This window comes from Marmota flaviventris, chromosome 19 (assembly GCF_047511675.1).
Source record: "Marmota flaviventris isolate mMarFla1 chromosome 19, mMarFla1.hap1, whole genome shotgun sequence".
Taxonomy (NCBI): domain Eukaryota; kingdom Metazoa; phylum Chordata; class Mammalia; order Rodentia; family Sciuridae; genus Marmota; species Marmota flaviventris.
The window spans coordinates 39,593,757-39,619,628 of record NC_092516.1 but is presented as its reverse complement, the minus strand read 5'-3'; the positions used below and the strand labels follow the sequence as shown (position 1 = coordinate 39,619,628).

The following is a 25,872-nucleotide window of genomic DNA, read 5'->3' as shown; positions in this document are numbered from 1 at the left end:
TGTGGGTCGGTCCTGAACTCCAAAACAGCTGGTTAAGCTCCCCACACAGAGTTTTCACTCTAAACCAACTCATAGAAGCAGGTGAGACCATTCCCTCCAGGCTCTGCACACACAGGGTCCCTCTGTCCTCCACCCCCAGTCCTTTACTGCCCATCCATACAGTCTGGCCGTAGGATGCTGAGGACTGTTTTCACCCAGGACAAGACACAGGATGAAGGGCTTCGGGTGACATGGATTAACTGTGCCAGGAACCACAGTTCCGAGGGCAACTGTGCAGAGGTTTCCAGCCCCTCCATGAGGTCTGCCCCATGGAAATGAGTTCCTGAGCTGAGTTCCATAATTTATGGAAATAAACGCCCAGAAAAAAAAAAATATATTAAAGAGTGCTTTTTACAATTCACTATAGCTAGACTATGGAGCCAACCTAGATGTCCTTCAATAGATGAATGGATTAAAAAAATGTGGCATAGATACACAATGGAATATTACTCACCAATAAAAGAGAATAAAATCATGGCCTTTGCAGGTAAACAGATGGAGTTAGAGAAGATAATGCTAAGTGAAGTTAAGCCAATCCCAAAAAAAACAAATGCAGAATGGTTTCTTTGATATAAAGAAGCTGATTCATAGTGGGATAGGGAGAGGGAGAATGGAAGGAATAGATGAACTCTAGATAGGGCAGAGGGGTTGGAGGGGAAGGGAGGGGACATAGGGTTAGAAATGATGGTGGATTGTGATGATTATTATTATCCAAAGTACATGTATAAAGACACGAATTGGTGTGAATATAATTCATATACAACCAGAGATATGAAAAATTGTGCTCTATATGTGCAATAAGAATTGTAATGCATTCCACTGTCATATAAATAAAATTTTTTTAAAAGAGTGCTTTTTAAAGAGTGATTTCATTAGTTTGCTTAAAATTGGAGTCCAACTAAAAGCTAATAAAATTCTAATACCCCCAGAATTCTTAGGAAGGGAGTATGTTTTCCTCTTCTCTGGAGAGCCTCTGCCTGGGTTTGTGCCATGAGTCCCACAAGACTGCACCTCACTTTAGGACAGCTGTGGTTCAGGAGAAATGTCTGGAAATGGTGCCCATACACAGGTGACACCAGAGTCCCCAGCATGGCTCTGAGGCAGCAACCCCAACTCCTGCCCCAGGTGAGAGGAAGTGGAACTCCTCTCCAATGGGGCAGAGGTCTTCCCAGACAAGACCGTGGCCATGACCAAGCAGTTTGTTCACCAGCTTATCTGCCACACGTCTATGATCTCCCAGGGAACAGATGTAACCCTAGCCCAGGCAGCCAGCAATGCTCTCCCATAGTGCATGTTCTAGGGAGCAAGACACATGGCAAATTAATCCTCCGACTTATAAGGAATGTGGTGAAGACACAGATCAACTAAGGGGAGTGAGGGTTCCCATGAGCTGCACACAGAAGGTGCAGAGGACTGAGAGCACAGGTCTTAACAAAGTATGACTTGAGCACAAGTATGATTATGGGGCAGCCACTCTCAGGCTGACAGGAGTTTCTTGGGAGCTGCAGGGAGCTGAACACTTGGAAGGATCTTCTCACCCCGCTATGTTGCTGTGAGGTAGGTCCAGGCAATTCTATTTTCAAAGGATCAGAGCGAGTATGACATTGGCCTGTGATGTTTCTAGGGACAGGACTCCTCACCTCACCTCTCTATCCTAGCTGGAAACAGAGCAACTGCTTTATGGGAGAACCCTCCCTGAAGCTGCCAGGGTGCAGTCTCAGACATGGGGAGATGGGCCTGGTGACCTAGGTATGTGTAGCCAGAGGAAGGCTGAAGACGCCCTTTATGTCTGGCAGCTCCCTGGTGAGCAGGGAAGTCTGCTTTGTACCATTTTGGGAACCCAGTTCACAGAAAATACTGGGCAGTGGTGCCCCACACATGGGAGCAGGAAGGAAAATCCTGAAGCTACCCCCAAGAAATGTTACTGGTCTCAGCAGACTTCACCTGTGCCCACTTTCCCATCAGGCATCCTCAAGCCTCTCAGTTTGGCCAGAATCAGCAGTTTGCAATGGGCAGCATGGGACACTTATAATCCCCCCCAACCAGGTGCACTCAGCCCTGATGGACGGCCCAAGATGAGCACTCAGCTCCCCTGCCCCAGGAACTGAGAAAGGAAGCAACATCTGTAACAACTATTATCCATGTAAGAAAGAACAGGGGAGTCCCCACTCCTACATGTCCCTTTCTCTGCTAACATGGGAGGCAAGGAGGCCAAGCCTGGCAGAGCTGGGCAGCTGGCCCAGCCTGTCCTCCATCTGCCAAGTCTATGCTGATCAGACATACAGTTACTCGCACCTAGAAAGCACCCAAACCACTAAGAGATCATTTTTAAGGCACAGCAGAGATGGGACAGCTGGGAGTTTGAAGAAAGTGGAGAAGAGAGTTCTCTACTAAGGTCTTGGCATGTGAACCACCACTCACACATGTGAGGTCCTGGATGAGAGTTGACAGCTCTGTCCTAGGCTCAGGACACCGCCATGGCCAATGTAGCAACCCTGGACTCCTCAAGGATAAAACAAACCCACATACCTGTGATTTCTATGCCCGCTCAGCACCCTGCAAGCACCCATCACAGACCCACAGGAGGTCAACTCAAGGTCCCAAGCCCAGGAGAACATCTGCCAGAGCCTGAAGGTCATTCTACAGGAGCTGAAGGGGAAGCTGGGAGGCTCGCAAGGTCCCTGGGCCTTTATCCCAGATGCGCACCCATGGAAGGCCTGGCTCCACCTTGTGTCCCGTGTGTGTGACTGGGGCCCCACCCTCCCGGAGAGCCTGAGAGGCTCACAGGCTCTTCATGTTCTGGGCCAGTCCTTGGAGCTCCCTGGCCTGTGTGGGACTGCTCTGGGGAGGGCTTTGGTCAGCAGGCACCTGACTGGTTGTGCCCAGACTTTGCCCCCTCCATGATGCAGGCCTCTCCCCTGTAGGAGCTCATGTGCTTGCTTTTCTACCAGTATTCTGTGTCCCCGGCCATGCAGGCCTGGGCCTGGACAATGTCCAAGAGAAACTTGCCATGTTGATAAGGCAGAGAGGGAAGTAGTGGGCAGCATGTCCACCAGGAATGGCCCCTCTGCAGCTGTGTGTGTGGTACATTGTTCCTGCAGTCACCCCAAGAGTTCCAGAGCAGCTGCTCTGGGGAAGCTATGCTACTCAGAACCTGAGGGTATCCAGCCGGTCCTGAGGCCAGGCAAAGTGGCTTTGCTTCTGTGCCCTTAGGGAGAGCAGGAGGCCCAGGCTGGAGGCCACGGTCTGGAAACCCTGGCAGCTCCTGCCTCTAGCAGCTCCGTCTTTCCAGATGACCCTGCTGCTGTCTTAGGAACAAGTTCTTTATTTTTGCTGAGCTAGTTATATTTATATTTACAAAAAAAAAAAAAAATCTCTACAATATGAGCAAGTAAGAGCTGCAGCTTCTGGTGTAGAGATGACCAATCCCCAACAGGTACCATACCTGGTGCTGGAGTCAGGGTGAGGTGGGTTCCTGGAGGCATCGCAAGAGTTAGTGTGGACCACAAGCTCCTGCAGATGGGAGCATCTGCTGCTCTTCTCCCTGGGACAGAGGTAGAAGAAAAGCAAGTCCCTCCCCTCATTTCTTCTGGGTTGTTAAGGGAGACAAGGGATAGTAGAGGGTGTGGAAAGTGTCTCCATTTCTTCACTCCTTCCTAGGTATTTATAGTCACAATGTTCAGAATGATTTGCCAAGCCTCCCCCATCTGCAGAAGTTACTCCAGACACCTGGGCTCTGGGTACACATGAAGACCCCATGATCAGAATGATCATGAATCGCTTGCAGGAAATGATCTAGTTTTATGATGGAGAATTGTGGGGACATAATTTATGCCATGGCAAGGGGCCAGGCAGTCCTCTGAGGAAACGAAGAGAACAGGCCTCAGTCAAGCCATCACCTTGCATGGAGAAGTTTTTATTTAGTGAAGCTAGTCTGCCTACTTCTGAGATGCAAGGGGCGGCTGCCTTCAGAACACTCAAGCACTAGAAGTAGCTCTCAAACCCACCAGCTTGCATTGCACCAGGCAGGCAAAAGGTCAGAGGGTTCTACCTTCCTTGACCAAGCGGTCACTCCTTGCCTTCCTATGGCACAGCTGCCAGCAGATGGCTCCCTTCCAACAGAGCTGGACTCTGAGTCAGTCAGCATCCCCAGGGACCGTGAAACTGAGTCAAGTGGTAAAGCCCAGAGGCTGGGAGCCAGGCTCACCCCATTGGGTATCCTAGCCCTGCAGTTCACCCATGGCAAGGTCCCTGAATGGCACCAGCCCCCCATTGGCAACACTGAATCTGAAAACCAGAGGGATGGCAGCTATTCAGAGTTTATATGTAAGAGGTCAATAAATGTCCACTTCATTCTTAAAATTCTGACATCACTGCTCACAGAACGAGAGCAGAGGAGATAGCATGTCCCTGCTATTTGAGCTCCAGGTAGGTGGGGGAGAGAGCTGGCAGCCTTGCCTTAAGGCTGGTCCTTGCTGTCACCACAGCTCTGGAGACCATGGTGTGACTCTCTTTCTCCACAGTATAGCCAGGCCAAGGATGTTGTCTGCAGAGCTGGGGAGCAATGGATATTTGGATATTGTTTCCTGGGCATGTGATGAGAAGGAGTCTGTCTAGACCCATCAGTGACTGGAGTAACAAGTGGGGACCCTTTCCCATCCTTGCCACTCAAAGTCAGGGTCCAGACCCAAAGGGTCTGGAAAAGGAATGGTGTCTGCAGGCACTGGTGGTCCAAGGGAATCTCTCTGGGCCCAGAAAAACAAGGAAACAAGTTCCTGCTCCAAGTGCAAGACCCAGCAGGGGTGAGGGGAAGAGTGGGCCCTTGGTCTCCTGCAGAGATGGCCACTTGAGATTCCCAATTGCCACTCTTGCACTCAACAAGATACCTCCATGAAATGAACTTTGAACTTATGCAGACTCTCACGCAACCCAAGTCTAGAAGACCTAGAGCTCCTTGGTAATGCTCAGAGGGCCTTTGACTGAGCCTAAGGAGCCTGTGGGCACTGTCCTGAGGGCCACAGCCACCACCTTCCTGGTGTCCTTTTAGCAATCATGAAACACCAAATGGCATCATTCAACACCCATGGCATGTGTAGGGAACATACATGGGGAATCACATGCCGGTGAACGGTCCCTAGACCCCCACTCTGGACTTCAGGCCATGCCTTGACTGTGCCAGGCCATGCCTGGACTGTGGTATCCTCCCACAAGGCCCATGAGTAACTACCACAAGGAAATGACCCCATGCCCTCATGAAGCCTTGGGTGGGCCTGCCAGTCCAAGGGCTGGAGCCCCATCTGCCCTAGTCAGCCCAATACAAAAGGGTAAGCCCTGTTCTGAATACACCTGCCTTAGTGACCTTCGCCCTGTGACAGTCAGCCCGATCACGTCCTGAGCAAACTCACAAAGCCCAAGGGACATTTCTTCCCTTCACAGCCTGGCTGCACTGGGCACCATCTGAATCCATAGGCCAGAAGTGTTTGCCACCCTCCTGTCCCAGCTAGAAATCCAGGCACCCATCTGTGTGCGTCTGCATGTGTGAACATGTCTGTCAGCACATGGCAGTATAAACACATGCCTATGTATCCTGTGTGTGCCTATACACAAATTCAGGTCTATGTGACAGAAGCATGTGGGGGGGGGGGGCATGTGGCGGGGGGTGGGGGGGCATTGGTGTCTAAGGACACACACAGCACCATGTCCTGTGGTACCCACTGGCCTGCAGGAAGGAAGCCCGTGGCAGACATGCAGGGTCTGAAGCAGCCCTTGCCACCACTCACACGCTGCCCAATCTGTGCCCAACTTTACCTGCCAGGCCTCAGTTTTTAGAAACCAGGAGCAAAGATCCCTTCATCCCTGATTTCCACTGATGTGTTGTTTCCCAAAGAAGAAGGGAGGGAAAGGCTGGGAGGAAATGTGAGCTAATCCCAAAATAGTGCCCACCACCTTCCACTGGAGCTTAGCCCTGAATCTGACACAGTCCACTGAGCTGCTGCTGATTACTTTTATTATGTTTTTTTGCTCCTTCCTTATCTCCGTCCAGTCTGGAATTGAAGGCTCTGGGACTGTGCTCCACTGGGAGAGGTATAGGCCTTGGATCCAGATATCACGTGTAAGATCTGAGCCCAGCCCCACCCTCCTGATACTGCACGTGCCCAGCAGGATGAGAGACTATACTTAGCTGAGATGTCAGACCTGGGGCTGGCCCAGGGCTGGTCAAATGTCCCCAGTCTCCTGATGTATCCCCAAATAAAAAAAGTGTTCTGGGCTCTCCAATAGGCTTCATCCTAAACACCTGGCTCCTGGCTTCTCCTGCGACCTGAACCTACCAGTATGACCTGAAAACTTAGAGATTGGCCACCAGGAAAGCATCAAGGCCCCAGGCCTGGTTCTGCTAAGAATAGGCCCCTGGCCCGTCCTTTAGATCCCTGGATCCCCAAGGTGGGGACCATCTACCTCCTTTCTGAGCCCAGACTCAAATCCCTATAAAGAAGTATGGCCTCCACTGCTTCCTTCAGGCAGCAGATCAGGTCTCATGGAGATCAGCTGTGTCCATTTTAAGGTCCCCATCACTCCTTCCCACGGGACCCTCCAAGCCACAGGCAGGAGAGAGAGATTTCCCCAGGGGTCTGCCAATGTCCCACTGAGTTCTTTTCTTTAGCCTGGACCAGCAAGCAGACTCCTTAAAACCTGGAAATTTGACAGGCTTAAGAATAAAAAGAGGCAAGTGCATGTTTATTTCCCCCAAATGCACACAGTGAAATCCAGAGTACCCACAAACAGTGTCCCATGTTGGGGATGGCTGAGTGCCGGTTCAGCCCTCCAACCCCACATGGCCTGTCAGAGAGAGGGCTGCAGGATTTTGCCCTCGCCTTTTCTTTCTGAGCCTTCTGACCAATTGAGAGTTTTCTGACAAATTCACATGGTCTCCATATCCCAGAGATCCAGGCCTCGGGGTAGGGCTGACAAGGGTCCCTGTGTCCAGGTTTGTAAAGTGCTTGCTGTCCTGGCCATGCCTAGCCCTTTCTTTTAGCTGAAAATATGGGTCCCCCCATAGGTTGGTAGGAGTCTGTCCATGCTTTAGCATGTTCCCATCAGGGGCCTTGCATGAGGCTTGCCTGGGACAGAGTTTTAGTGGGCCTGGGAGAGGATAGAGTCCCCAGAAAAGGTCAGAGGATGCCCATTGTGGTGCTGCCTCTGGAGAGGCACCAGCAGGGGCCACTGCAGCCCACGTACATTTTCAAAGTCCCTCTGGCTGCTTTGCAGAGACAGTCATGATTCAGGTACCTTCCCCGTCCCCCAGGACTCAGAGTCATGTGCTACCTGGGCGTTCTCCTCATTAATTGCCACCAACTTTCCTCCAATGATTGGAAGGTAGCTCTCAGTATGGGTCTCTGCACCCCCTGGGAGGCCCCTGCCAGCCATGTCTCAGCCATCCAGGAGGAGACACCCCAGCCTGGGGGCATAAGATCACCAGGATGGGGAGAAGAATTGGTGGTAGCCAAAGCACTGGGGTCTGTGAGGCAGAACAAGAAAGGCCTGATTCCCAGCCATGTTCTCCATCTTTGACGATAGGTTATCAAAGCCCTGCTTCCTTTAAAGCATGTAAGGGACCTTCCCACACCCTCACAACACAGAATTTTCCATGAGCACCTCTGCCAGCCAAGTTCAACGAGGCCCAGCATATGAACAAGCCAGTGTGCATTGTCCTGGTGCCAAGAGCAAAAGGTACGCTTGCAGAGGTCCTGAGTGTGCTCAGCTGCAGCCAGTGCATCTGTGCAAGCTGCCATCAGAAGAAGCTCTACTGTTCGCTTCCCCCAAGAGTGGGTCAGGCCCTCACCCGTGCATGGTCCCATTGTGCTCTGGCAGAAGCCCCATAAACCCCTGTTCCGATGGTGCTGCCTCTTTGTGACTTCTATATTGAATTGAGCAAAAGGACCCAAGGCTGTGCTGGAGACACTAAGAGCTGATAACGGCTGTGTGACAGGGGACAGGGAGCTTCAGGCACACGCTTCTGGCTTCCCAGTTTCTCTCACCCTAGGCACAGTCTCAGCTGAAGGTGCCACTGACACCAGGAAGAAGAGAAGATGTGGCCCCTGAGTCCCTTTGTGGACCCATGTGCAGGGACATCCTGGGGTCAGGTGTCAAATGGGGGATGAAACCTCCCTCTGGAAGTCACCACCTCATTCGTGCCCATCCTCCTGTGTCCCATGCTGCAAAAAGACCTGTTTAAAAGCACACAGTTATTCCCTCGCAGCTCAGCAGGTGGGGAATCTGAAGTGAGTGTCCCTGGGCTGAAATCAGGGTGTCATGGGGCTGGTTCCTCTGAAGACTCTCAGGGAGGTCTGCTCCCCTGTCTGTCTAAATCCAGAGCTGTCGACATTCAGGGCTAAATAATTCCCATCACTTCCTCTTTGGTCAGGTAGACTCTGGCCCACCTCAGTAATCCAGGGTCAACTCCCTATCCTCACCCTCAATTCACATTCACAAAGTGCCTCTTTCCATGTCAGGCACCATATTTACAGATTTCACACATGTCATTGGAGGCAGAGTCCTTGGGACCTTGATTCTACCTGGCCTCCAGGCTGTAGGCAAGAGAGCAGCTCAGTGAGGGACACTGATGCGCTATAATCAGTCCTCCATCTGTGCTAACAGAATGTCCATCTTACAAAATCCCTCCAGGCCTCCTGTTGCCTTGAAGCGACCCCCATCAGACAGCTCCCACTTCTGCAGCAGCAGCTGTGCCTTTCCCAGGCTGCTCCCCCATCCTGTCTCGGGCACCCACCTCCCTACCTCTCCTGTCCTGGCTTCTCTCATCCCCAGACTCTGCAAATACTCCTTGGCATACATCCCATCCACTTCTGATTCTTAAGTGGAGTTTTTGGAGGGTCCTCACATGGCATTTTAGGATTTGAAGCCATGCTTCATGGTTAGCAAGCCATGGAGGAACTTCCAGGGGACCCTCCTTCCCACATCTAAGAGGTCACAGACCCAGAAAGGTAGTCAGCTGCAGGTTCAGCATGGCTGGTGGCAGAACAGTTGTGCAGCAGCTGTTCTACCGACCCACCCAGAGGTGTGGTCCATAAGCAGAGGGCCTGTGTCTATACCTGTATGCCTAAGTGAGTTTGAGCAAGTGTGTTTGTGTGTCTCTATGTATCTCTGCGTCCACTCTCTCGCAGGACCAGAAACCATAGTCCCATTTTCCCTTCCCTGTTCAGGCTTCTTTGGTGACACAGGGAGGTCAGTGTCCCACAGGGGCCTCTGACTCACAGGCCACTTCCTCTTGCCCTGCCACCCCCAGGCAGGAGCACAGGCACCCACAACACAGACCAGAGCATGACTCACCCACCTGCCAGTCTCCAATTGGATGGCTTCCTGGGAAGGGCAATAGAGACATGAGAAAGGCATGAAGAAGGGGACCAGGCCTCCTTGGGCCTTGATCCAGATTTTTCCCACCTTCTGTTCCATGGTTAGCATTTTTGTAGTGTGGGTAGGAAGCCTGCCTACCCTAAGGCCACAGGTCGTCCTGCATCTCCCAGGCAGAGCGTTTAGAGAAGACTCTCCTGAGAGTCCTCCACCCATCAGTGGATGACCTGATGTGTTACAGGGGACAAGGGCTCATTCTCTTCCACATGGAAACCATCTGCCATGCCCAGGACTGTCCTGTTCCCACAGGAGAAAAGGGCATCCAGAAGGCAGTGGCTGCAGCCCAGAGGCCCACCCTTGGAGGCCATATGTCTGGAATCTGTGGAATTCCCAGAATTGATTCAGCATGGCATGGACTCTAGTCTGCTCTACTTTGAGGAACAAGCGTTGAGCTGTGAGTGTGCACATTGCACAATCAGCTGTCAGTGACACTGGACTCAGGGTTTTTCTGTTGTCCTTACATTGAGAAGGCTGAGCAGACAGCTGGAGCACCCAGCCAAAGGGGAAGCACGGACCTGCACAAGTGCTTTTGTGCCTCTGCGTGTGCCTGTGTGTCTGTGTCTGTGTTCATGCGTGTGTGTAAGCTTGTGTCTTATGACTAAATTCTTATGTGTCTGTGTGCATCATGGTTGTCTGTGTGTACATCTATGTGTCTACATGTGCCTGTGTACACACATCTGAGTTTTTGAATCTGGGTGGGCATGAGTGTGTGTCTGTGCATGTGTGTATCTGAGTATATACACCTGTATGCATGTGTCTCTATGTGCACATGTATATGGATATGTGTGTGCATGGGTGAGCATGTGTGTGTGTGTGTGTGCATATGGGTGTTGAATGTATATGTGGTTTATGTTATGTGTTTGTGTCTGTGCATGCACATGTATGTGGAGTGTGTGAATATGTACGTGTGTCTGAGCTTTGTGCCTGGAATATATGAATGTGTGCATGTACACATGGGTATGTGCATGTACATGTTTCTGTGTGCATGTGTCTGCGTGCCTGTGTGTGCACATCTATGTGGATGTGGTGAGGCATGGGTGTGTGTGAGATGGGCTAAGTCAGCATTGTCAAAGTGAGCAGGCCCCACAAGACTCCTTCCCATGAGTACATGGAGACCTACCCATATTCCAAACAGAGATCAGATGAAGATGGCAAGGCAACTTTGGCCAGTAGTGTCCTCTCAGAGGGGACATAGAACCTCTGCTCACAGAGTACTTGTTCCCTTTGGCAGCAGAATCCATCTCCCAAGCCCAAGTTCAGTTCTGAGGAAGTGCACCCTTGGATTTGGGTCCAGAACCTTCTCTGTCTTAAGAGCAGGAGAGGGAGTTCCAGGCTGGAACACCTATCTCATACAGGTGTGGTCTCCCTCACCTGCTCCAGGCTCCAGCGGGGTCAGACATCCAACAGTGAGTGCAACTGATTGACTTCTCTGCTTTCACCCTTGAGGGGCCCCTGCTGCTGTCCCAGGACAGTCTCATGATCCAGGCCCCACTCAGCCTACCCTGACTACCATGTTAGGTGGAAGATCCCATTCACAGGCACTAACTAGTCCATTCAATCATTAACTCCCAAGGCCTACCTGTCCCAGGACTCAGATCCCAGTGGTCAATCAGCCTCAGGTTGAAGTCCATGTCCACCACTTCTAGCCAGGATATCCTGATCTCCCTGGTCTCCTAACTTTCTCTCCTCTCCTGGGTGGAACAAAAGAATCTCCTGCCACACATGGTGGCCACGCAGATAGTCAGACACAAACCCCAGGGTTGGGTACTATGATTTCTCACCACTCTGAATCCCCAAAATGAACCACATGGAGAGGAGGAAGGTCCAAGGCCAGTCTTGGCCCACAGAATAATCCCAGGTATTCACTCAGTTCTTAGTAGAACCACCCCCAACCCCCAGCCCCAGAGAGCTCCACTCCACACTCAGAGGAGGTGCAAGGCTGGATGTACCTCTTAATGAACTGTTTGCTGCAAATGCTTTCCACCTCCAAGCCACACTCTTGGAGTTAAACCTGGCATTTGAGTATAATAATAAAGCCAGGGAAGCTCTGTTAGCCAGCAGGACACTATGAAAATCCAATTAAGTTGTGCATTTTAATTCCTTTGCCTGCCCAGCTCACTGCTGGATGAAGAGAGGGAGAACGTGGTTTATCTGCACAGCCCAGAGGCAGGTGCTTCCCCACCGTGATAAACCCAACTGAGCTGCAACCAAGAGGGTGCATAATGGAAGTCATTTAAAAAAACAGCATTTCCAACGCTGATCTTTCATTAATGCAGACATAAAGTGCTGGAATAAGGAGATTAGTTTGTACAAAAGGGTAATTAATTGTATTTAGGATCTTCTCACTGGCAGACCCCAGGGCAGGGAAGGTCTCTGGCCATCCAGCAGGACCCTCCAATGGTCAGAGCTGGGATTAAACAGCTCCAAGAGAAGGGCCCTGGCTAGACACCCCACCAGGTCAGCAAGGAAGCCTGCTTGGGTAGTCGGAATTTGCACCTGTCAAGGCCTTGAGTCTTGAGATTGGATTGTTTGCCCTGAAATCAGAGCATGCAGTCTGTGTGGCCCTTAGAACCTGTGTGAATGGGTTTTTTTATAATCTATAAAATCTGGAAGAGAGCAATGTAATGGCTTTGCACTCCTTTGGACTAAGTGATCCTGAGAACAGGCTGGGCACTCACCCCTGAGAGTAGGTATCTATGTTCAAACAGGCACACCAGGTCTCACAAGGCCCTGCTCATATCTGGAGGGGCAGATGCACCCAAAACCCCACTTGGTATCTCTTCTCAAAGAGAGACGACTCCCTGAATGTTCTGCAGGGGGCCTCTACACTCTGTCTTCTGCAATGAGCATGTCCATTTCTAAAATCTCTAGTCCACTGGTGACTGCTGCCTCTCTGGAACCCCATTCCCTTTACCTGGGGTTTATTTCTTCACGTACATCAACAATTGCATTTTAGTTGAGTGTAGAAATGCTGGCAGCAGATAGGCCCACTCAGTCTGCTCTCTTAATCTACAGATGCTAATGTTCAGTCAATCGTCATGATGCCCACTTGCTTCATGGCCCAGTGCATGCCAAGGTTTGGGACTGGTTTCCTTAGAGCCAGGACAAATGCCAGGATATTGTCAGCCACCTCTGGGTAGTAATTCTTTGGGTAATTTGATGTTGACATGTGTGGATGGAAAGAGGAAGAAAAGGCAAAGCCTTCACTCAGATCCTTGTCCTTTGAGGGGAGGCAAGGCCCTCTCCTAATCCTCTAGGAGGAGCAGAAAATCCACATCAGTTTAGTTTAACTTGACAAGCCATGTAGGCACCATTTTCATTTGAGGTATTTTTTCAAATTAAAAATGTAATAGTAAAATGGAACAGGTTACCAAAAGCACATATGGATTTCTATTACCCAATAACCTGGGACTTTTAGAGCAGAACATGTCTCAAGTAACCAGCACACTGTGGGCATGGTTCCAGAGAGAGTCTTCTCAGGCCTGCCCTGGGCACAGCTGGAAGCAGCCAACACTGTGATCTCCTGTGGCCTCACTCCTGCTTATTGTCTAGGCCAAGCACTGGCCTGATACCTCATGAGTGCAATGCTGTGGGCCCTGCACCCCTCAGACTCGGCTGGGAGCCTGGATAGTAGAGTGGAGACTTCCCGCATTATCACAGCTCTCTGAGCATCTTGGCATGAACATATGCTTTCACAACTAGATTGGGCAGATTAACAAGATGCCTTCAAAGACAGAATTCATTTATTACTGGTGGAAAAACAGGCACAGACACTTACACACAGGAGTGAGGTCAGGTGGCCGAAGCAGCACAATCTTATCCAGCCTTTTGAGAGAAAGCAGTACTTCTGAACTTGCGGCAATTCTCACCTGGTCCAGAGGAGGAACCACAGTGGCTGGGCTCTGGGTTCCTGAGAACCCAGGGACTTGAAAGTGGGAAGAATGGCTGCCTTGGACCCCATCTTGGGGTGTCATTCATTTGCTGTGTGACTTGGAGTTGGTCCCTCTGCCTTGCAACATCTAGATGGTCTTGTTATGTGAGCATTACTCTCTCACACCCCAAAGTGCAGCAAAAAATAAGAAACTGACACCATCAGTGTGGGTTCATCCATAGAATAAGTGCATAAATCATGATACTTCCTAATTAACTGGAATATTACAATGAATGGGCTCTAATTTATAAATCAACCTAGTCCAAAAATGAAATGGGTAGAACAACATAAGCAAAATGGAGGACTAGGGAGCCCCAAATCCTTATTCCATATAGATACCATAAAGGCTAAATAGGCTATGTTACAGTTTCAGGATCCAATTAAGAGGGTGCAGCATCCCATGTAAGAGAAAAGTCAAAGGAAAGTAGGAAAAGTTATTGTATTTTGTATACTTGTGTCCCTGCCCCTCTTCCCTGGCACAGCAAACCACAATAAAGAAAAAAAAAAAAAACACAATTTTCCTCTTCTTTCTCAAGAGGGATGAGAAAAGTAGAATATGCATCTGATGCTCTGCCTCTGTGGCTGTCTGTCCACTGGTCTGGTGTCTGTTGCATCTGACCCAGAGCACTGATGAGAACTAGTATAGTTTGGATATCGGGTTGGGGGATGCTGAGAACAAAGGCAAATACCATGGCTTGTTATGGCATCACACAGACTGCAGTGTTACAGACAGACACCAGAGAAAACCAGGATTGCAGCTCCTTAAGAAACAGGAATGGGCACACGCCTGTAATCTTAGTGGCTTTGGAGGCTGAGGCAGGAGAATCACGAGTTCAAAGCCAGCCTCAGCAACAGCAAGGCACTAAGCAACTCGGTGATACCCTGTCTCTACATAAAATACAAAATAGGGCTGGGGATGTGGCTTGATGGCCAAGTGCCCCTGAGTCCAATCCCAGGTACCTTTTTTTTAAAGAATAAGGAAAAAGAAACAGGGATGAACATTTAATGGGGACATGACATATACAAGCCCAGAGAAAAATGTATCCCCAGGAAATATTTGAGAGGTCCTCAGAATCTCTTAATAGGGCTTATTGATATGAAATCATTCCCTAAAGACTGTCAAAGGTGACTATTTATTTGAAATGTCCAGATCTCAATAAATGTCACACACAAGACAAACAAAAGTAACAGGAAACATGAAACCATCAAGGAAACGAACCAAATATCCATAAAGGACCTTAAAGAAACAGATCTATGATTTAACTGACAAAATAGCCATTTTAAAGATGGTGAAGGAGCTAAAAGAAAGCCAACAGCTAGTTAATTCAGGAAAATAATTCACAAGCAAAATAAGAAATATATAAAATAGGGAAAACTATTTTTAAAACAGACATTCTATTCTTTCTAGATTATTTTTCTTTTGATCTTTTTCTATTTTTAATAGAACACAGTAATTAAAAAAAAAAACATTGCTTAAGGAGTTCAACAGCAGACAATGATAAAAGAAAGAAAGATCATTTTAAATTATCAAGAAGAGCAAAAAGGAAAAGGAATGAAAATGAAGAAAGCCTAAGGGATTTGTGAGAAACCTTCAGGCACCAGTATACACACTGTGGGAATTTCAGAATGAGAGAGAAAGGGTAGGGTGAAGAAATAATAACTGAAAACTTCCCAAATTTGAGCAAAGAACTGAACATACAATTTCTAAATCAAAAAAAAAATTATACAATGAGATATAATTTAGTTGCAGGTGTCAAAGACAAAGAAAATCTTGAAAGCAGGACAAGTTATGCAACTCCTCATGGACAAGGGAGCTCCATGAGATGGTCAGAGGATTTTTCAGCAGAACCCTTGTAGAGAGATGTGGCAGGATATATTCAAAATGCTGAAGGAATACAACTGTCAACCAAAAATACTATATCCAGCAAAACTGTCTTAAAAATGAAGCAGAAATTAAAACTTACTGAGATAAATAAAAGCTCTGGGATTTCCTCACCACTAGGTCTGTCCTATTAGAAGTGCTAAAGAAGTACTTAAGGTTTAAGTGAATAGAGACTAAGGAAAACCAAAACCATATGAAAAAGTAAATCTCTCTGCTAAAGGTAAATATGTAGATGAATATAGAATCCTGTAATGTTGCAATGATAACACATAAATCATTTTTAATTGCGAATAAAATTTAAGAGCTAAAATTAACATAAATAATTATAAATCTTTGTTCCATGATCCAATCACATGCTGTCTACAAGAGACTCACTTTAGATCTAAGAATATCCTAGGTTAAAAGTAAAATGATCAGAGAAAACATTCTGCATTTGTATTTTGGAGATTGGCTAACTTCACATAGCATTATCTTCTCCAATGCCATCCATTTACCTGCAAATGCCATGATTTTGTTCTTTCTTAATGCTGAGTAAAATTCCATTGTGCAGATATGCCACATTTTTTTTATCCATTCATCCACTGAAGGACATCTAGGTTGGCTTCACAGTTTAGCTATTGTGAATTTTGCCGCTATAAACATTGATGTGGCTGTGTCCCTGTAGTATGCTGTTTTTAAGCTCTTTGGGTATAGTCCAAGGAGAGGAATATCTGGGTCAAATGGTGGTTCCATTCCCAGATTTCCAAGAAATCTCCATACTGCTTTCCAATTTGGCTGCACTAATTTGCAGTCCCACCAGCAATGTATGAGTGTACCTTTTTCCCCACATCCTCGCCATCACTTATTGTTGTTTGTCTTCATAGTAGCTGCCATTATGACTGGGGTGAGATGATATCTTAGAGTGGTTTTGATTTGCATTTCTCTGATTGCTAGAGATGATGAGCATTTTTTCATATATTTGTTGATTGATTGTGTATCCTCTTCTGAGAAGTATCTGTTCAGGAGGTTGACTCATAGTGGGGTAGGGAGGGAGAGCATGGGAGGATTCGATTAATTCTAGAAAGAGAAGAGAGGTGGGAAGGGGCAGGGGATTAGCAAGGATGATGGAATGTGATGGACATCATTATACAAAGAAACATGTATGAAGACTTCAATTCGGTGTCAACATACTTTATATACAAACAGAGATATGAAAAATCGTGGTATATGTGTATTAAGAATTGTAATGCAAAAAAAACCCAGAGTACATGTATACAGGCATAAATTGGCATGAACATACTTTGTAAACAGAGATAGAAAAATTGTGCTCTATATGTGTAATAAGAATTGTAATGCATTCCACTGCTGTCATGTATTTTAAAAAATAAATAAATAAAATCAATAAAAGAAAAAAAAGTAAAATGATGAGGAAATATATTCCATGCAAATGACAGCCAAAAAATAGTAGGGCTAGCCCAACTTACAGCAGACTAAATAGATTTTCAAAAGCCGTCATGAGACACAAAGAAGGTTGAAGACTTGAACATCATAAATACATATGCACCTACCACCAGAGATCCCAAATATAAAGCAAACATTGACAGAACTGAAGAGAGAAATAGAGGGAAGTGTAGTACTTACAAGAGGCTTCAATACCCACTTTCAATAGTGCATAGAAAAATCAGGCAGAAGACCAGTAAGGAAACAGAGGGCTCAATCAACACTATAGTTTCAATGGACCTAGCAGACATACCATGAATATTCATACTTGGAGCCAATAGCAAAAGGGTGCACCTACAGAGGTCACAGGGAACATTCTCCAGGATAGAGACACATTAGGACACTAAACATTCACGAATTTAAGACTGAAATTAAGTAAAGCATATCATCTGACCAAAGTTAAATGAAACCAGGCATCAATAGCAGAAAGAGAATTAGAAAATTCACTAATGTGTGGAAGTTAAACACACGCTCTTGAACAACCAATAGGTCAAAGAAGATATCACAAGATAAACTAGAAATGTTTTGAGATAACTTAAAACAAAAAGCACAATATACTTAAAGCAGCATAAACAATACTAGGAAGGAAACATTTCGTTGAGTAATAAGGTGGATCTCAAATGAATAACCTAACTTTATACCTCAAGGAACTAGAAAAAGAAGAAAAAAACTAAACCCAAATTTATCAGAAGAAAGGAAACCATAAAGAATAAGTGCAGATTTTTAAAAGGAGAAGAAAGAAAAATGATAGGGAAAAAAATCAACGAAACTAAGAGTGGACTTTTTGAAAATATCAACAAAATTGAAAAACACTTAGATTAAGAAAAAAGAGAGGAGTAAACTAAAATCAAAAACGAAAGAGAAAACATTATAACCAATGCCTCAGAAATTTTTTTAAAAAGATTACAAAAGAATACCATAAACAGTTAATATACAGACAAATTGTATAATCTAGGAGAAATGGATGAATTCCTAGAAGCATGCAGCCTATCAAGACTGAATCATGGGAACATGGGAGGAATAGATGAATTCTAGAGGAGAAGAGGGGAGGGAGGGAAAGGGAGGAGGCAGGGGAGTAGCAAGGATGGTGGAATGTGATGGACATCATTATCCAAAGTACATGTATGAAGTCATGAATTTGCTGTCAACCTGCTTTATATACAAACAGGGATATGAAAAATTGTGGTATATATGTATTATAAGAATTGTAATGCAAAAAAAAAACAAGTACATGTATAAAGACATGAATTGGTGTGAACATACTTTATACAAAGATATGAAAAATTCTGCTCTATATGTGTAATAAGAATCATAATAGATTCTGTTGTTGTGTATTTAAAAAAATTAAGTCAATTAAAACATTTTTTTGAAAAGACCTACACATCGTAAGGATATTGAATCAGTAATCAAAAACCTCCCAAAACTGAAAAGCCAGGACCAAATGGCCTCCCTGGAAAAAACTCTACAAAACATTTAAAGACTTCAATAACTATCCTCCTCAAACTCTTCTGAAAAACCAAGGAGGCTTTACTTCCAACATTACCTGACATCAATATCAAAAAGGAAAGGAAAGCCAGAGACCAATTTCACTAAGGAATATTGATGTAAAAATTCTTTTAAAAAATACTAGCAAATAGAATTCAATGGCACATTAAAAATAGTACACAACATGGCTGAGTCGTGTTTATTAGTGGAACGGAAGTTCAACATCTGAAAATCAACCAAGGTAATGCATCACAGTACCATGATGAAGCACCAAACCACATGGTTATGCAAAAAAAAAAAAAAAAGAAAGAAAGAAAGAAAAAAACACTTGACAAAATTCAACACCCTTTCATAATATAAAAAAAATAAATAAATAAAAGTGGGGGGGAAAGCCACTTAACAAGGTAGGAATGAAAAGAAATTACCTCCACACAAACAAGGTGAGAAATCAAAAGTTCCCAGGGGGCATCATATTCAATAGTGAAAGATGGAGAGCTTTTCCTCTAAAATCAGAAACAGGGAACCAATGTCCACACTTGCAAACGCTATTCAATATGATACCAGAAACTGTACCAGAGCAATTATGGGGGGCGGGGGGGAAGGCATTTAAATTAGAAAGGAAAAGGTAAAATTACCTTGGTTCTCAGATGATATGATCTTATAGTAAAGAACCCTAAGGATTAAAACAAAACCTGTTAGAAATCACAAACTCAGCAAAGTAACAGCAAGATACAAAAATCAATACATAAAAATCAATTCTATTTCTATACACTAATAATCTGAAAAGGGGAATTAAGAAAGCAATTCATGTGCAGTAGCATCAAAAAGAATAAAGTTCTTTGGAATAAATCTAACCAAGGAAACAAAAGAGCCTTACACGCAATGAAAACAAAATTTAAAATTTAAAAAATAGCCAGGTGTGTTGGCCTATGCCTGTGATTCCAGCAGCACTGGAGACTGTAAGTGGGAGGATCGAGAGTTCAAAGCCAGCTTCAGCAACTTAGTGAGGCTCTAAGCAACTCAGCAAGACCCTGTCTCTAAATAAAAATATAAAAATGGACTGGGGATGTGGCTCAGTGGTTGAGTGCCCCTGGGTTCAATACCCAGTACCAAATAAATAAATAAATAATCAAAAAAAAAAAAAACTGCTGGGCTGGGATTATGGCTCAACGGTACAGCACTCACCTAGCACGGGCGGGACTCAGGATCGATTCTCAGCACCACATAAAAATAAAGGCATTGTGTTGTGTCCATCTACAAAAGAAAATAAAAAAGATTCTCTCTCTCTCTTTAAAAAAAAAAAAAGATTGCTGAAAGAAATTAAAGAAAGCATAAATAAATAGAAAGACATCTTCTGTTCATGGATTGGAAAGCTTAATTTTGTTCACCTGTCCACACTACAAAGCTGTCTGCAGGCTCAATGTAATCTTTATCAAACTCCCAGTAGCCTTCTTTGCAGAAATAGAAACACAAACCTAAAATCCATATGAACTTTCAAGGAAGAAGCCACCTTAAAAAGGAAGAATATTACAAAGCTGCAGTGATCCAAACTGTCATAAAGATAGAGAGAAAGCAAGGGAGGGGAATAGAGACCCCAGAAGAAAACCCTAGTGCACATGCCAATCAGCCTGCTTCAAGGTTACCAAGACCTCAGAGCAGAGAGGGACAGTCTCTTCCACAAATGATGTCAGGAAACTGCATGTCCACTGAAGGAGGGAAGTGAGCTAATGCATCAATTAGCTCAAGTGGAGCAGAAGACCTGAGCATAGGACCTAAAACTATAAAACTGATGGAAGAAAACATACGAGAAAATCTTCATGACTTTGGCTTGTCAATGATTACTTGGATATGACACCAAAAGCCTGGGCAGCAAAACTAAAAATAGACAAGTAGGCAACATCAAACTTAAAAACTTCTGCTCAACAGGGTGAGTGATCCATTGAGTGAGATGACCTATAGAATCAAAGAAAATATTTGCATATATAATCTGGTGAGGAATTAATCTCTGGAATTTATAAAGAACTACAACTCTACAACAAAAAGATAAATAGCTTGATTAAAAGTAGGCAAAAGACTTGAACAGACATTTCTCCAAAGGAGGTAGAAATGGGCAGCAAGCACTTAAAAAGATGTTTCACATCACTGACCATTAAAGAAATGTCAATCAAAACCGCAGGATAGCAACTCACAACCATTAGGATGGCCACCAATAAAAAGAAAGACTGAGTGAGGTAAACAAAGAAGGGAAGGAAATAAAAGAGAAGGAAAAGGGAGGGGAAGAGAAAGAAGAAGGGAGGGAGAAGGGTGGTAAGAATGTGTAAAAATTGGAACCCTTGGCACTGTTGGTGAGAATATAAAAGGGTGCAGACCCTATTGCTATGAAAAACGATGTCATGTTTTTTCAGAAAAAAAAATTCATTTCAGAAATGAAAATTTCATTTCACTTCAGTATAATACAGCATTCTAGGGTATACATCCAAAGAATTAAAGACAGGATCTTGAAGAGTTATTTGCAGACCCATGTTTTGTACAGAAGTGTTCACATTAGCCAAGAAGTAGAAGCAATCTAAATGTCTGTGGATGGATGAATGGATTTTAAGAAATGGGATGCACACACACAACAGAATATTCTTTAGCCTTACAAGTGAAATTTTGACACATGCTACTACATGGATGAACCTTGAGGACACTGGGCTAAATGAGATAAGCTTGTCACGAAAATACAAACACCACCCTTCTTGATCTATCACAGGAAGTTCCTGATGTGCTCAAGTTCATAGTGACAAAAGGTGAAGCCATGGCTACCAAGGCTGGGAGGGGATCAGTCCGTGATTGGGCAGAGCTTCAGTTTTGCAAGTTGAGAGAAGGTGCTGGAGATTCATTGTGTGGCCTTGTGAACATACTCATCACCACTGAAGGGGATGCTTAAAATTGATGAAATTTTGTGATTTTTAGCAAATCTAAAAAAAAAAAAAAGTTTAAATGTAACAAATAACATAACTACCACAAAATGATAACCATGTTTGAAAACATGTAACCCATCTTTGTATTGTATATGTACTGTGTGCTTGATCTTCAGAGACACTGAATTTCGCATGGAGCCATCCTCTCTGGGTGGTGAAGGGAAGGAGAGTGAGGACCACATACAGCCACAGAACCTAGGTTGAGATCACAGCCACCTGCTGGGTTTACTGGATGCAGGCCAAGGGAGAGGGTACCAGGCTCTTGCTGTGTCCAGTGAGCTGGAGACTCCCCATGTGGTGCATACTGACTGTACTGCCCTCTGGTCTCCCCCTCAGTACTCCATAAAAAATATGGGTGGCAGAGAAAGGGGTAAAGAGATGCTTGGATGCATTTGAGATGTAATCCTCCCACGTGCATCTCTGAATGACACCAGTTGAATGGACAAGGCCTGTGGTCAGGGCCTCCATGCTGTTGCTGGAACAGGCTACTTCTCCTCGAGCTCTTGGAAGCCCAAGACCAGATTCCCTCTGGGTTCCTATTTTGGGGCAGAGATGTCCCTGGGGAAGCCCTTGGTTTCTTTTTGTAGGAAAGTAAGCTTGCACTGCTGAGTCTGGCCCTCTCCATGCTTCTGTGGCCAAAGTGGTCACACACAGGCCGCTCATTTTCCAGGCCCCTCTTGCCTGCTGCACTGAGCCTGTGAATCTCAGATGCTGGAGCAAGGCCTGGACCCCGGTGCTCCGTTTCAGACAAGAGGGCCACCGTGGACTCAGACATCCCTGGGATTTGGTGTCCTTTGGAACCCTTAGGGAGAAGAAGAGGAACTCGGCAGAGCCTGCCACCCTCACCCCTGAGTGTCACTGCAAACCTCTCAGCCCCAAGGGCCCACTGTTTGTCTTTGTAGAACCTGATAACTCCAACCAAAGGAGAAGCTGGCAGGGTTCCCTGCAAACCCCGCAGGCTGACCATAAGCTCATGGGAAAGTCCCAGCAGGAGGGGCCCTCTTCTGCTCAGAACCCACCAGCCTCTCTACACACACCCCTGAGGACATGGTGCAGCACACACTGCAGAGACCAGCTAGCCACTGGGCACTGCTCTAATCTTCAGCCAACCAAGTGGGTGCCTCTGCTGCCCACAGGAAGGAAAAGCTGGACCCACCCCACTCACTGACCCATGCCCTGGAAGATCAGTCACCTCTGCCTTGTGGAACCCTGCCTACTTGCTCTCCAGGAGAACCAGCCCCACAAGACTCCTCTTCTTGTCACCTAGCACAAGTGGAGAAGCTGATGGGAAGTGGGCAAGGTTCACCACCCTGTCCTCAGGGTCTGGGTAGTATCTTCTTCTCCCCCTCTTCCCTCATTCTTCCAAGCTCTGTACCTGGGCGAAGGTGTGCAACACCTGACCCAGATCTCACAGGGCAGTTAGGACCATGGATCAGGACACACCACGACTCAGAGAGGTTTCCGGGCTCCAACCCCCCAAGACAAGATTGAAGGGGTCAAGAGACAATGGGAGGTCTTTTTGGAGAGGGTAGCATGAGCAGAGCCAGTGGCAGGGAGTTCCACCTGGGCATGCCTCACAGAGGACAAGGGACACGATGCACAGTGGACACTGCAGCCAGGACAGATGCCCTGCAACAGACAGATGGCATGGAGTGGCTGAGAGAGGAGTCACTCACCTCCCTGGTTGCCTCTTGTCTATAGGTGGGTGATCTCTGGTCTGCTGCAGGATCTGGAGGGGTGGTTCATGAAATAAGCCAGCACTCTTTGTCCCTCAGAAAGTTCCCCCTCAAACAACACAGAGGATGGCCCTGGAAATTCCTCAGATAGACTGAACCGGTGGATGAGGAAAGGGACAAACTGCATTGAGATGTGTCTTCTCATTAGCACTCAGGAAACCTGGGGAGTATGTCCTTTTGTGCCACCCCTTGATACCAACAGTAGGTCATCCCCGACAGCAATGGGTGAATCCTCCAGCTCATGAATGTGCCGCATGGAAATTATTTAATTATTTAAATTCCTTCTTTGAGGCAGGAGGGGTCATTGGCTGAGCACTATGGGGTGCACAATCTTCCTGAACATCACCTAGGTTTCACCTTCTCCTGTTGGGTTATTTAAAGGAATGCACCTTTAGTTGTCCCCACTTTCCTTTGCTCTCTTGGGGTGGGAAGGCTTTCTTGGCTTGAGTGCATCATGGAATATACTGCAGTTAATCTTTGTTGGTCAGGCGGGCTCTCCCTCTCACCTCCTGTTTCACACCCCAGTATTACCCCCTTGTAACTCTCCACTCTGCTCTCTCCTCCTGCTGCTTTTTCTACACCCCAGGTAATTTTGCATTTAAGGCCAACTACTGTTTTCTGAATATGGACCACCAGACTTTCTATTTCTCACACAGGGGACAGCACCTTTCCTGCACATGCACACACACATACATACATGGGTGCACACACATGGGCATGCACATATGTGGCATGCACACACTTGCACAAGAGACCCAAGCACAGCTCACCATGGCAAGAACACCCAGGAAGTGACCACCATGCACAGAATCCAAGAAGGGATTGTATGGCTGAGTATCGTGCAGAACAAATATTGAAACTGCTAGTTAAGAATAGTTTAGCCAGGCGAAGCGATGAACACCTATAATCCCAGCAGCTCAGGAGGCTGAGACAGGAGGATTGCTAGTTCAAAGCCAGTCTCCATAAAAGCAAGGCACTAAGAAACTCAATGAGACCCTGTCTCTAAATAAAATACAAAATAGTGCTGGGGGATGCGGCTCAGTGGTTGACAGCCCCTGAATTCAATCCCTGGTACAAAAAAAAAAAAAAATAGTTTATGAAATTTTTGAAGTACATTGACTCAAAGCTGATTTTAAATTAACCTGACACAGCCATGTATCTAAACAATTAGTCTCTCCTGTGATCTCAGCTCTCAGTAAAATCAAATTTCAGTGGAAGAAATGGCACATTGGGGCCACAACTGGGAACCAGGGGCATGTCCATCCAGCTTGGACCACCAGAGCAGGCAAGTGAGACAGGTGCAGCATGACCCACCATTGTGACAACACCCGCCCCAGGCACCTCACTGCAGGTGCCTTGGCCAAGAACCATACATCATTGGTGCTCCTGTGGAGACAGGGAAGGCACGAGGCATTCCTGTGAGCCAGACCTCTACTCTTCCCAGGTGAGAAACACCAGCCCCAGCAGTGAGAAGCCAACCCAGCCCAGCTGTTTTCAGCAACACCTCCCTCCTTGCATCTTGATTCCCTGCCATGCCCCAGACTCAAATGAACTCATGAGGCTCCTCTGTGTGCAGGCACATGGCTACACCATGCCATCCTCACAAGGTCATCTCCAGTGATCCCATCCATGTGAGTAGATGATGGGATTTTGTCCTGAGACACAAATCAGAAGTTTGAGAAGGGATTGTGGCCCCCTCAAGTCCAGGGCTCCTGCATGAGGATCTGCCCATATCTTCAAGGCACAAGTGGGGGGCCATCGATCCCATCTAGACATAGGATCTTCACCGCCCCCCAGAAAGTTCCGACCTCTGCAGATTCCCTCCTCCCACTCGCAGTCCCAAATTGATCTTTAGATCAAACACAATCACAATTAGACTTCCAACACATTTTTGGTACAGATTAATGTGCTGATTCTAAAACATGTTTGGGTGAACAACATAGTTTGAACAGCCAAAACAAATCTGGAAAAGAATGAGATTGGAGAACTTAACTACCTGCTCTGTTACGATCCTCCAGGGAGAGAGAAAGTGGAAGATGAACAATAGCTAAGGTGCCAGTTTAGCTTTACGATTAGGATTAGGGCTAGGCATTGATTTAGGGTAAAACCTAGGTTTAGGGTTAGGTCAGTTGATATTTGGCCCATTGTCCCAGGACTTTCTGAAAAGGTACTACATGTGCCAAATGCAGCCTTTACCACTGCCCTCACCTGTAAACATCTTTCCATCAGCCCCTTTTCTCATAATTCATTTTTGTGTTTCCTTATTCTTTTAGAAACCAATGCCCTAGCACAACTATACCATATACAGTACACAGATAAGTTAAAGTTATAACATGAATTCATCATCCCAGCTACCAGCATTAAGAGAATTTAAATTCATCCATGCCAAAAAAAAATGATTCCATATTGAAACCTTATTCAAGCAATAGTTTGGAGAGCAATGCTATATATGCCTGTCACATACATATGTTAATTCCTTGCCAGAGGTGACACAAACTCAGGGGTGGGAATGGAAATGTTCTATCATATGCTCACGAACTGTCATGAAATTATGTGATATTACTTAAAGGATGACTGTAATTAGTTAAATCTGCATACTATGGATTCTGAGGTGTATATACATGCACATGTAAACCCATACCCTACAAGCATTCTGCTATGCGCCAACCAATGTAATTAAATTGTTTGATAAAGTAACTCAAATAATCTAAATGAAGACAGACTCAGAGGAACAGGGACACTCCAGGTATTTGGGCAAATAAACACCAAAAAACAAGATGGTAAATTGAACTCAACCATTATCAGTAATAGTATTAAATGAAAATGCGTAAACCACTGGCCTAATACATGATCTAATTCAAAGCCAACCATCAGGTTGGCTAAGCATTAAGACCCAAATAAATGCTGTCTATACCTCCTTTTCAGTATCAA

General features: G+C 45.9%; 1 long non-coding RNA gene and 1 pseudogene across 1 annotated transcript in view; both read right to left on the bottom strand.

Annotated features, from left to right (window-relative positions):
* LOC114081221 (rho GTPase-activating protein 20-like) overlaps positions 1–11,096 on the bottom strand; it is a 30,137-nt pseudogene extending 19,041 nt beyond the window's left edge.
* Positions 11,097–13,204: 2,108 nt separating this feature from the next.
* The window catches only part of LOC139702854 (uncharacterized), a 28,456-nt gene continuing 15,788 nt past the window's right edge, over positions 13,205–25,872 (bottom strand). Inside the window, exons 3-5 of the long non-coding RNA XR_011705428.1 lie at positions 19,428–19,496; positions 18,878–18,915; positions 13,205–16,334 (exon numbers count right to left, since the gene is read on the bottom strand). This is a non-coding gene — a long non-coding RNA (uncharacterized lncRNA). The remainder of the gene's footprint in view (positions 16,335–18,877; positions 18,916–19,427; positions 19,497–25,872) is intronic.